General features: G+C 49.7%; 1 protein-coding gene and 1 pseudogene across 4 annotated transcripts in view; one reads left to right on the top strand and one right to left on the bottom strand.

The window, feature by feature from the left end:
- arr (low-density lipoprotein receptor-related protein 6) overlaps positions 1 to 12,939 on the bottom strand; it is a 466,849-nt gene that overhangs the window by 365,043 nt on the left and 88,867 nt on the right. The gene's annotated exons all lie outside the window — the stretch shown is intronic.
- Positions 3,401 to 4,183, top strand: LOC142577679 (uncharacterized; annotated as a pseudogene).

Consider the following 12,939-nt stretch of genomic DNA (forward strand, 5'->3'; position numbering starts at 1 on the left):
GCGGGCAAAGATGGATTTGAGAGCGTCAATGACTGCCTGAGCTGTCGTGCTCCTCAGGGTCACCACCTCAGGGAACCTTGAGTAATAGTCCACCACCAGGATGAACGTCTGGCCGTTGAGGTGGAACAAGTCTATTCCAAGGAATTCCCAGGGATGTCCAGGTAGGGCTGTGGAGAGCAGGGGCTCGGCAAAGTTCACGCAGGTGGAAGCGCACTGTTCACAGTTGGCAACGAGCGAGGCGATGTCTGTCGAGATACCGGGCCACCAAACTGACTCCCGAGCTAGGGCTTTGGTCCTGTTGATGCCCTGATGACCTTCATGCAACAGCGTCAAGACCGCTGGCCGAAGGGACAATGGGATGACTAACCGGGCGCCCTTCAACAGAACACAGTCGCAGACAGAGAGCTCGTCTGCGACGGTGTTCAAGGTGCTCGTCTGCGACGGTGTACTTTGTAAGGTGCAGTGGTATCGTGGTCTTTTTAGGCCAACCATTCTGGCAGTAGGAAGCGAGGGCTTTGCACTCGCCATCGGACTCTTGTGCCTGTCGCACGTCTTTAGGGCTGAGTGGCAAGACTTCCGACGTGCAGCCGACTACCTGTGCTGCAAAAAGTTCGATAGTGTCTAGAGGAGTGGGTGGCTTGTAGGTGATGCGCGACAACGTATCAGCTGTGGCTAGCAGCTTTCCTGGCACGTGCAGCATACGGAACTGGTATTGCATGGTCTTCAGCCGTAGTCTCTGAATACGAGGCGGCAACACGTCCAGTTCCATCTTGCCCAGAAGCGAAACGAGTGGCAGGTGGTCAGTCTCGACGTCGAAGGGGATGCCACGGACGAACTCGTCGAACCTTTGGATAGCCCACGTCGTTGCCAAAGCTTCTTTTTCAGTCTGGCTGTAACGCTGCTCGGTATTGGTCATTGACCTCAAAGCGAATGCGACTGGGCGGCGCTCTCCTGAGGGTTGCGTCTGTAGCAAAACTGCGCCGAGTCCGAATGAGCTTGCGTCTGCAGACACCGTAGTGGCGTACGACGGGTGGTACTTGGCCATGCACCTGTCTGACGTCAAGAGTTCCTTGATTTTCTCAAACGCTGCCTTTTGCTCGTGCTGCCACACCCAACTCGCAGACTTGTTCAGTAAGGCTCTGATGGGAGCCGTGACGTCCGAGATGTGTGGCAAGAACCTGGCAAGATGGTTCACCATTCCGAGCAGTCTTCTAATGCCAGCGACGTCCGTTGGGGCTTCCATGGCTTTGACTGCTTCGACCTTGCCCGGATCTGGCCTGATGCCCTGTGCCGAGACGACAACTCCGAGGAAGGAGACCTCGGGTACCCCAAAACGACACTTGTCCTGGTTCAATGTGATACCTGCTTTTGCAAGGCGAAATAGCACCTGGCTCAGTCTGGCGTCATGTTCCTGGCGGGTGTGTCCAAAAACCAAAATATCGTCTATCATATTGGCGACTCCTTCTTGGCCCTCCAGGATTCTTGCCATCTGCTTTTGGAAGTACTCGGGTGCGGAGGTGATGCCAAAGGGGAGCCGGCAGAAGCAGTATCGGCCATATGGGGTGATAAATGTCGTAAGCTCTTGGGAGTCTTCAGTGAGCTTCACCTGGTGGAAGCTTGCGGTCGCGTCCAGCTTCGAAAAAACTGTTGCATCGCCGAGGAGGCCAAGGACTTGCTCGACAGTTGGCAGAATATGTCTTTCACGAAGGACGACCTTGTTGAGTTGTGTTAAGTCGACGCAGAGGCGGTAGGAACCATCGCCTTTCCGGACGACGACGAGACCCGAGCACCATGGTGTTGGCTTGTCGACCCTACGGATCACGCCTGCGCTTTCCAATTTGTCCAGCTCGCGGCGGACAATCTCGAGCAGCGGAATGGGGATCCTGCGAGGTACGCTTAGCGAGAAAGGTACGGCATCGGGTTTCAACCGGATGTTGTATTCGTCCTTGAGGGTTCCCAATCCATTGAAGAGCTCGGCGTGCAGCGTCGCTTTTGAAGTTTTGAGTTGATCAAGAAACCGAACTACTTGGAGAGCTTGGAGCGCTGGCAGTCCCAGAAGAGGCACAGTGAGAGACTGGATCACGTAGAGGCGCTGACAGCTTGTTTTCCCTTGCCACTGAAGTCGTGCCATATACGAGCCCAGCACGCGCAGTGGCTGTCCTCCCGGGCCAGTGAGCAGAGTGTCGACTTGGTCGAGTGTGGCAGGCAAGGTAGGAAAATCGCTGGGAACAGCAGATACTTCGGCTCCGGAGTCGACCTTGAACTGCGCTGTGTAGTCGTCAACGGTGACGTCGACGAACTTTGCCGAGGCGGGCGTCGCGACGGCGTGCAGGTGAACGGAGCTGAGCTTGTACTGCTTGAACTTCCGCGAGCGGCATACTTCGGCAAAGTGGCCTTTCTTTTTGCAGAAGTTGCAGGTGGAGCGACGGGCCGGGCAGTCTGAACGTCGGTGAGGCGCGCGGCCGCAGAATTGGACGGCTCGCGTGAGCGCTCTGCTAGCGACTGCGGCGAACGAGGCTTAGCGGCGGAGCGGCGGCGAGAGGGGAACTTGCTAGCTTTTGCGGCGTCGAGGTTGAGCTCGCGGGAGTGCTCGGTGCAGTTCTGGGGCAACGCCTTTTGCCTGTCGGCGTCTTCGGATTGACGGGCTTGTGTCCAGGCGTCCTGTAGTGTCAACTTCGCGTTCCGGCACAGCTGGTCCGAGAGACGGGAGTCGCGGAGGCCGACGACGAACCGGTCGCGTACGAGCCTTTCCTCGACAGCAGCAGACGGATAGTTACAGTGCTTGACCATCCTGCGCAGTTCTGCGTAGTACGTGTCGACGCTTTCGTCGGGCAGCTGAACGCGTCTGTGGAACCGTGACGATTCGTAAAGCTCGTTTGCCGGGTGCACGAAGTGCTCAGTGAAGCGGGTGGCAACGGCTTGGTATGAAGCGAGCGACTGGGCGTAGAGCGAGAAAGTCTCGAGAAGCGGGCGGGCCTCCGGGCCCATGCAGTACAGTAGCGAGCGTACCTGCATGTCTTCCGACGCTTTCGTCAGTCCTGAAACCACTGCGTAGTCTTCGTAGCGGCTGAGCCATGTCGCCCACGTTGGCGGGTTCGCGAAGTCGAACGGTGCCGGCGGCTGGAAGTTGACGCCGTACAGTTTTGGCGGCCCGCCGGTCTCGAGGGACATCTTGGTGCCTTCCTATGAGGTGAGGGCTAAGGCAGGGGGGCGTTATCCGGCCGCTTCTGACACCATGTCGCGTGGTTGGTGCCGCGCGGCGCACGAGCACGCAGGGACGGACCGAAACGTGCGACCACTTGCTTGGACGAAAAGGGAATGCCCCTCCTTTATTGGGCCCGAACATATATAGACACACACAGATCACAGGGGGCGCCACACTCTGGTGGCAGCCTAACAAATGGGGCTGAAATGTGGCGACCTCTACACCTTGCATCTCACTACGGAAGCCTTGGTCAAGATCATCAGCTATTGCCTTGAAGACCATAGATTCGACTACCTACTCCTGGGGAAATTCCAAACGGACTGCTTGAAAGAAACATTTGGCAAGTATAGGCAGCTTGCCAGGTCGCAGTACCATGTATCTATCAGACAAGTGTTTGAATCCGAAAGCAAGCTTCGGCTGCAAAAAGCCCTGGAGCTATCAGACATGTATTCAGGGACACCTGCAGTCAGCATTGACGAGGTCATTCTACAGAACTTCAGCATTGAAGTAAACGACAAGGACAAGCACAAAATTTTCCAGCTATAACATACGTGGCCTGATACTGTGCCCATGCGGCACTTAAAAAATTTGCATGTACTGCGTGTCAAGCAAATTTGGTAGAAGATGAGATCACAATTGAAAATGCAGAGACTATAGCAGACATGAATCGTGGAAGACTCAAGTTCCCACAGCCTCCAGTAGTGAATGCTGTAATGACTGCTGTAATGTCCTGGACATGCTGCGAAGTTAAAAAAGTGTGCTGTGTGGTTCCATTCTCTATCGAACCAAAGGCAAGCCCTTTTCACAATGGCTACTAACCTAATAAAAGACGATGACAGTTTCAATGAATGTGAAAGTGGTCATAGCCCTAATTTGGTTATGCATCACATTCTTAGCACAGCAGCAAACATTCTCCTGAAAAACTATTGCAAAAATAGGAACGCGTCATGTACAAGCAAAAGCACTTTGAAATCTTGATTGTTTTGATTCTTCGTCTTGACTTTTTGTAACACCTGTAAAAGTTTTCTGAATACTTGTACACTGTAATAAACATATCTTTTGTACCTAACGCAGCTTGCTTAATTATTATCAAATTGAAAGGCAACTACTCGATTCAGATACATGCATAGAGCTGTAAGCTATAATAAGAGTCATAACTTATGGCAATGTCTTTCTTTTTTTTGGAGGCAGCGTACGTATTTGGTAGAGAGAGCATACAAGTAGTAGCAAGTAGTAGCCAAATTCCTGGTAAACAGTCCCCGGTCAGTGATAGACCACAGGGTTAAATTTTTGCCAGACAATAATTACTGAGTCCACGCCAAGCAATGAGCTATTATTATAAAAATAAAGGTGTATGTAAAGGCACAGCGGAGAATCAATACCCCCCCCCCCCCCCCCCAAGAAATAAAAGTAAATGTGCGGACTTTCGGGCAATATTAGGCGATAGTAAAAAACACTGAATAGCAAACATATATTCATAATCCAAAAACTGCTAATACTCAGTTTTTAAAGCTATCGAACGCGGACTGTATACCGGAAATTACATTATACATATACATGATCATAAATCATGAGGCCAAAATCTTCAGAGAATGATTTCACGTGGCGCTGCAGATACACGAGAACAAACGAGCGCATAGCAACCTCCCTTCATGAAGAACCCGAACTCCTGCGCTCGTCGTAGTGATGACGTCACGGAGGAGTGGAGAGGCCTTGCTTAGTCGAGAGGGTGTTGCCACAAGGAACAAGTGGGGGAGGGGAGGGGAGGGTTCTACTCCGGCCACTGCAGCATATGGTGCGGCCTATCCTGAAAGTCATCTGCGATGGGGAGAGTGCGAGTGCTGATAGCTTCATTTGCACTGCGTTTTCGCCGCTTAGTTCGCGTTGAAGTGAGGCAGCACGAAGGCAGGGTGCCTACCAAGTTGACATTTCCAAATTCTTTGAGTTTTCCAGGTTTTCCCTGAGCACCTTTGCAAAATTCCCTGAATGAGCCAGAACCTTGTTTTATGTCAAGACAGGCTGCCACCATGTTGAGCGATGCTGTCACTCTCTAGTAAGCATGTTGAAACAAAAAAATTACTTAATCCAGTTTGAATAGTAAGGAGTAATATCTTTATGCAAAAAAGATGAGGCGTGCAGACGGGACACAAGAGAAGTGGACAACACAAATGCTGACTGTCAACTGAAGGAAGCACTGAGGCGAAGAAAAGAAAGAAGACACAAAACTCATCTGCGCAAGCTCTGGAATGGTACCACCACGTGTCAGTCAAATACATGTGCCAGTCTACATGAAAGATAGCTGTAATCGAAGGCTGACTCACGCATGTACTTCCACCATTATAGATATGCCATGCCTCTACCATAAGACACATCTTCATTCTTGTGCTTGTGCAATATCGCGCATTCGTCTAACACTGGCATGCAGTTACAATCTTGGCAATGTAGGGAACGATTAGAAGGCGATCCACCAGTTAACGACCTTTTATGTTCCATTAGCCTCTGATTGATACATCGCCCCTTTGCCCTACATAGAACTGGCCACAGTTAAAGGGGACTTTATAAACCACACCCATATGACAGTCATTAAAACTGTTGTTATTATTGTGCTTCACTGGACAAATATCTGTTCTTTTTTTGCCTTTCACCTGCTCCTTTTTCCTCTGCACGGCAGCGCATATCTTACCTAGCTTATTGGGAGCAGTGAAAGCAACATTAACGTCATATCTACTTGAAACTTCTTTAAGCCTGTGCAACACTGAATGAATGTACGGAATAGCCACTACTCTTTTTTTGCTATTACTGGTTTCTGTAATCACGTCCGTTCCCCTCGAAACCGATTTCTTGAGGCGCTCAGCCACAGTGGCCACCGCTAAGCTAGGATAACCTGCTTCTAATAGGCGCCGGACCTGCGCATTAAAACTGGCGCTCATTTTGTGCATGCAGGATCTGGTGAGAGAAGACTTAAAGCATGACATGGCAATTCCGTTTTTTACTACTTTGGATTGTTTGGATTGAAACTTTAACAACGGCTTCAAAGATCTTGGGGAGTACTGCCAACAAACAGGATTTTTTTCGAAGACCAAGGAAATGTCTAGAAACTGAATTACGCATTGCTGAGGAAATTCCTTGGTAAACTTTAATCCTCCTCCATAAAGTTTAAATTATGGGGTTTTACGTGCCAAAACCCCTTTCTGATTATGAGGCCATAAAGTTTAAATTGCTCACTTACTGAGATAGCAGCGGAATCGAATTCTTCCCTATTGCAGAAAATCAGGTAATCTTCCACGTAACGAAATATCTTGATAACGCAATCACCTAAAGCTTCTAGAGTTGAAAACCTGCGTCCACTTGTACATTGCGTTAAGAGGGGACGCGGCCCTCGAAAATAGAAAAATCGCGAAAAAGTCGATTTTTGAAAAACAATATTTTTGGCTTGTATGTCTCATAAACTACTTGTTCTGTAATTGTGTGCACCTAATTCATCCCCACAGTACAAAAAAAACGCTACTTTTGAGGCCACCGCGGCCCACAAAACACGCGCAAATGCCGAAATGAAGTCAAACTTAGCGCGCACGCCATTCCTGGCCCATGCGGCCTGCCCACGCCATCTTGGTGTCGTTTTGACTGTGAATTCTTTGTCTCTTATTTGCCACCGTGCAGAACGGCATTGTCGGCGCAGTTGAGACGCTATTAGCGTTTTCCCACCATGCGATGCGAAGCGCTGCTTGGCCAGAGCAGCTCGTTCAAATCCCGCAGGCTAAAGCGCACCTGCCATTGGCTGCTGCGCAGGCGGCGGTGGCTGCTCCCTTTGATGCCGCGCCTGCCGCGCTCGTTACACAATGAAGATTTTCCAATGCAAGTTTTGGACGTGTTATCATTTATCATTATACAGTGAAACCTCGTTAAACCGTAGTTGGCCGGAGCCCGGAAGAAGTACGTACTAAACGGTCGTACTGTTTAACCGAATTAGCATGAGATCGCCCATTTACCTGTTGAAAACGGAACTCGGAGAGAGGGGAAAAAAAAACATGCAGTGTTTATTCACTTCGCGCGACAAAAGTGTTATTTTCGTTGGATGCCGCGGCGGCCTAGCACGACGACAGCGGCCTCAAACTTACTGAAGCTGCGTGCCAGCTTTTCAGCCAGCCCCCCTTCTCGGCAAACACTTGCATGGCAGATTCCTCGTTGGCGTTACGTACCGTATTTACACGATTGTAAGTCGACCCCTTTTTTTAAATTTGAAAGTCTGAAGTTGAGGGGTCAACTTACAATCGAAACCAAAACATGTCCCCGCCAAAAAAAGCGATACCAACTGGAGCTACAACGTAGTTACAATTTTATGTTTGCTCTATGGCCCTACCCGTATCTTTTCGCTATCCCGCATGTTTGTTCGCTTTTCGGAAGGGTTTTTCAACATTTTTGAGAGTCTTACAGTGCATGCAACACTCATGGGGGAGTGTCGATAGTTGATGGAAGCGCTACTGTTCTCATTTGCGGCGGCACCCTTAGAATGGCGGTGCTTGCGGGCATAGAGTTTCCTACAAAAATTGCGGGGAGTATTGGTAGTTCATGGAAGAGCAGACACCGCTCGCGAGTTTCTCTTTCTCTATTCAAAGGCATTGGTATTGGTTTGACGCGTTCCACTTGACTGCCGGCTACGTGCTACTTCTATGCTTCCCCAGTCGTCATGAGTGCTCCAGGCCCACTAATCGTTCGGTACTCGTTCAAAGCAGCGTTCAAGAGGGCTGCCATCCTTTACGCCGAAGAAACAAAGCACTGCGCAGCGGGCCGTAATTTCGATGTTTCTAAACAGGTGGTGTGACAGTGGCGACTGCAGCGAAGCGAAATTTTCACCTGTGTGACGGCAAGTGAGAAATTTCCCACATGCCGAAGTATGGATGCTTTCCGGAGCTGTAGGCTAAGCTTGCGGCATACATTGCTGAAATGTGTGATCGGTCCCTGCCAGTGAAGTGTGACGTGGTCATGAAATAAGCCCGGACCTCCGCCTTAATTTTAAGGTTCTGCTCCACCGTGAGTACAGCGAGTGGCTGGCGGCAGAAGACTGCGAAATTACGCCAACCGGACCTGTCAAAAGAGCCTCCCTGATAGCTGCGTGTGGTTGGGTGCATTTGGCGTGGGCTGCTGTTCTGCAAGATGTCCTGGTGCGGTAGTTTGCCAAATTTGAAATTTCGCTGGACCACGACGCGCTGTGGGACCGCAGCAACGATGACGATGGCAGCACTAGTGAAGACGAGTAGTCCAGTGACCATGTCAGCTACTAATAAATATTCGCTATCAAATGCGCCCTCGGGTATGCTCTCTTATTTTTTTTTTCCGGTCAAGCGATATGGGGGGGGGTCGACTTACATTCGAGTCGACTTACAATCGTGTAAATACGGTATTCTCCGTGCATGCGAGCGGTAGCGCTGCAGAAGTCTCGGGGCGCCTTTTTCATTGTGGGGTGCTGTTCTCGTCGCGATGATTGCATTCATGAGGCTGACGTAACGCGCAGCTTCTGCCACTGTCGGGCCTGAACCACCCGTGCTGTCGCCTCCCATGTCATCCTTATCACTGTCACTAGTCGACACTTCGGCAACAACAGAGGCAACGATGGCGAAAAGTCGAACCTCATAGCCAACATCTCTTCGCGGTCGCAGCAGCGCTGCCAAGCAACTACTTCGCATTCCAAATTGCCACACACCGTAGTCAACAGCAGATCCCTGTCACATGCCAGTGTCAACTTCTTCGTGTCACGTTCAATAGCACGAACGACGTCTAATTTTTTTTTTTTTTATGCTGAGCACCCAGCGTCTTTTTCATCCGAACTTCGGCATGACGCGAGTCCTTGGTTGCATGACGCCACGATGCTCTCTGGCACAGCACTGAAATGATGTTGATGTGGCCTCACGCGCAAACACACAGGGCACTTGGAGGCCATTCTTTTGATTTCTGAAGCTTGTTGTTCTACCAGGCCGCCCGATGGAGACGCCGCACTGCTGTGTTTGCGCAATGAAAAGTGGAAACACTACGTGCTAACCGATATGTATACAATAAGGTGGTACGGTTTATGCAGATACAAAACACATTATGTTCAATGGCCGCTGAGTCGGGGATTTGACTTTATTACTTTTAAAACGAAACTACTGTTTAAGCGGGTACGGTTTAACGAGGTTTTACTGTATATATATGTGCGCTTAGGTTACTTGAATGAGTGTAAATTCTAATCTTGCACCCGCCTCTTATGTGATACCCCTGAAATTGGGGGTTGTTAAAGAAAATAAACCGAACTGAACTGAACATCATTTCGGCGCCATGCCAGAGAGCATCATGGCATTGTGCAACCAAGGACTCGCGCTATGCAGAAGCTCGGATAAAAAAAGATGCCGAGTGCTCAGCATAGAAGAAAAATTAGACATTGTTCATGACATGTTCGTGCTATCGAACGCGACACTAAGAAGTCGGCGCTGGCACGCTACAGGGATTTGCTGTTGACAACAGTGTGTGGCATTTAGAATGCAAAGAAGTTGCTCGGCAGCACTGCTGCGACCGCGAAGAGATGTCTGCTACGAGGTTCGACTTTTCACCATCGTTGCCTCTGTTGTTGCTGAAGTGTCGACTAGCAACAGTGATGAGGACGACACGGAAAGCGACAGCACGGGCGATTCAGGCCCGACAGTGGCAGAAGCTGCGCATTACGTCAGCCTCACAAATGCAATCGTCGCGACAAGAACAGCACCCCACAATGAAAACGGCACCATGAGACTTCTGCAGCGCTACCGCGCGCATGCACGGAGAATATGTAACGCCAACAAGGAATCTGCCATGCGAATGTTTGCCAAGAAGAGGGGGCTGGCTGAAATGCTGGCTCGCAGCTTCAGTAAGTTTGAGGCCGCTGTCGTCGCTGCTAGGCCACCGCGGCATCAAACGAAAATAACACTTTTGTTGCACGAAGTGAATAAATACAGCATGTTTTTTTTTTTTTTTTCCTTTCATGGCACTCTCTTTGAGTTCCGTTTTTGACAGGTAAGTGGGCAATCTCATGCTATTTCGGTTAAGCAGTACTATGGTTTAGTACATACTTTTTCCCAGCTCCGGTCAACTACGGGTTAACAAAGTTTCCCTGTAGCATGAGGAAACGGGGAATACTGATGCATGTCAAGGTAACTGAATGGTTACGTAACTGTTTTGTTGTGTTGTGTACAGTCAAAGCGCATTGGCGGCTCTGTTATGCGACGTTCACGCAGTATTTTAAAGTGACCATGGTAAAGCTGATAGATAAATTTTAATCTGGATACCATTCTACGATGATCCGAGTTTTTTCATCTTTGCTCTATCGGGAAGAACTGATACGCTCGAGAAACGCAAATAGGTACAATAGATAAACCAAAAGACCAGGTTCTGCACTCTGTTGATGTTAATTGCATTATTATTGACCATCATCATGAGACCAGTTCTGCCGTAATTTTTGTTTGCAAAAACAACCCTGTGCCGGAAGCAACCGTGTGCGCTGGAATCACGTGATGGCAGCCATGTTGTTTGTTGATCACCCGTTTCAAATGGCACAGCCGCATGTCTACCGACATGTGCATACCCAGCACTCTACAGCTCAATGAGAAAAGTGCAACAAAAATTATGCAGATCCATGCACTGTGGGAATCGACGTAAGCGAAGCTTTCCGTGCTGCATGCTTTGATTGACGATAATTAGAGGTGATGTTGACGGCTAAAGCTTAATTTCTTCAACGTTTAGGCTAACACGAGAGTGGTGAATTGATGTTAAACATTACCTTGCGTGCACCACTGCTGTTTGTCTTCATAGTACACAGAACACACAGGGAGAAGTGTTTGCTTGAGGCATTGTTGTGCGCCATATTTAATAACCTCTCAGAGGGTTGAGCATTGTCATTTCCTCACATGGCACATTGCATTGCGGCAGAAGTATTAAACTTGAATTGGATTATGAGGCTGTACGGGTCAAAACCACAATCAGATTATGAGGCAAGCCGTAGTGGCGGCCTCTGGATTAATTTTGACACCGTGATGTTCTTTAACATGTCCCAAAATCTAAGTGCATGTGCATTTTCTATTTCGCCCCCATCGAAATGCGGCTGCCGCGATTGGGATCAAATCCCCCGACCTCTAGCAATGCCATAGCCCCAAAGCTAATGCGGCGAGTGCAGAAGTGTTGGTTTTGCAGTCGACCGCTTCCGTAGTGTCTCCTGGACCCTGCAGTGTGCTTTAATTAATGCAGCTCTGCGTCTGCACGCCTTGCATAAGTTGCCCACTTGACATATTTGCAAGGCGTTTATTTTTCAGAAATAGCAGCAACGTACTGTACCGTAACTTGAACTTAAGCTTATCGTGTTTATCCACAACCACTGTCGTATAGTTGAGTTTCCTTGCCTTCTCGCGTCACCTACTCCCTCTCTTATATGGGAACTGCCTTTTCTCCTCCCTCTCCTTCGTCTCCTCTTCTCTCTACAGTTCTATCTACGTCTCCTCTGGCCTCGCACACTAGTAGAAAGGGAAGCAGCGCTGCAGTTTCTGCAATGCTTCTGAGGGGAGTCATGGATAATTACAGCTGTCAAGCAGCTAATGTGGCGACGGCCAGGGAGCTTCAGAGGGCATTGTGCACATTCGACGCAGTGGGGTGAAAACGAGTTTTTGCCATCCCCTTTTCTCTCTTATTCGCGACTGTCATCTATATATACACACTGAACCTATATATATATATATATATTGCCATGACCTCGGCACAGCTGACAGCCACTCGGTGCAATTCGGTGCCACATGCTAGGCATGTTGGGTGGCTCCGAGAAGAAGAGAACAACGAAGGTGCCAGGACAGCAACTTATATAAAAGATCTCTAGCATCGACCGAAGTCTTTTGTGGCTTTGTCTGTGACAAACTGGTGGAGGTGCTGGGTACGCGTCTATGTACTCTGACCCCCAAGAACAGGGAGCGGACAACCCACGCAAAAGCCGACGGCTTCAAAGACTGCCTCCGGAATACGGCCTGCAAGATCTGCCGAGGATGTCCACCACAACTGCAAGCCAGACACAGGAGACGTACGGTATGGGACAGCCTCCTGCGTCGCTGCTTCTCGACACCCCACGCTGGCCGCGGCCGTTCCATGGTGAGCCTTTTGAGGACGTGGAAGACTGGCTCGACGACTTCAATCGTGTGGCTGACGTCAATTATTGGGACGAGCGGAAAAAGTTAAGGGGGGAAGCGGGGATCAGATCGCAATTTTCGCAAAAAAACGATTTTTGAAAAGTACGCTTTTCAGAATCTACAGCATCATTTCTATCTTGTACTGAAATATTTCACCGAAAAACAAACTCTAAGCACTGAAAATAAATATATTTGTCGGTGCCAGCGTCCACACATCCGCCCAAAATCGCGAAAAAGCCGCGAAGTTCAAGGCGCGACTGCTCGGCTTTCCCGCCACAGAGCGCCGCCATTTTGGTATCGTTGGAAAACCCGACTCTGACTCTTTGTCCCAACCCTTCCCTTCCTCCCCTGCAAGCCAGCAAGTGCACAAAAAAAGAAAAACAGGAGGGTGGCAGCACGGAGCAGCCAATGGCTGCCGCGCCCCGATTGGCTTTGCGCCGCGGCTCGTTGTAAAGCGCCTCCTCATTGGCCGACGCCACGCCGTAATGGCGGCTGAGGCAAGGAGCGCAAGGAGCTTCTGCTTTTGTCCGCTACTGGGAAGCCTTTCTGGCCTTTCCTTCT

This window comes from Dermacentor variabilis, chromosome 4 (assembly GCF_050947875.1).
Source record: "Dermacentor variabilis isolate Ectoservices chromosome 4, ASM5094787v1, whole genome shotgun sequence".
Lineage (NCBI taxonomy): Eukaryota > Metazoa > Arthropoda > Arachnida > Ixodida > Ixodidae > Dermacentor > Dermacentor variabilis.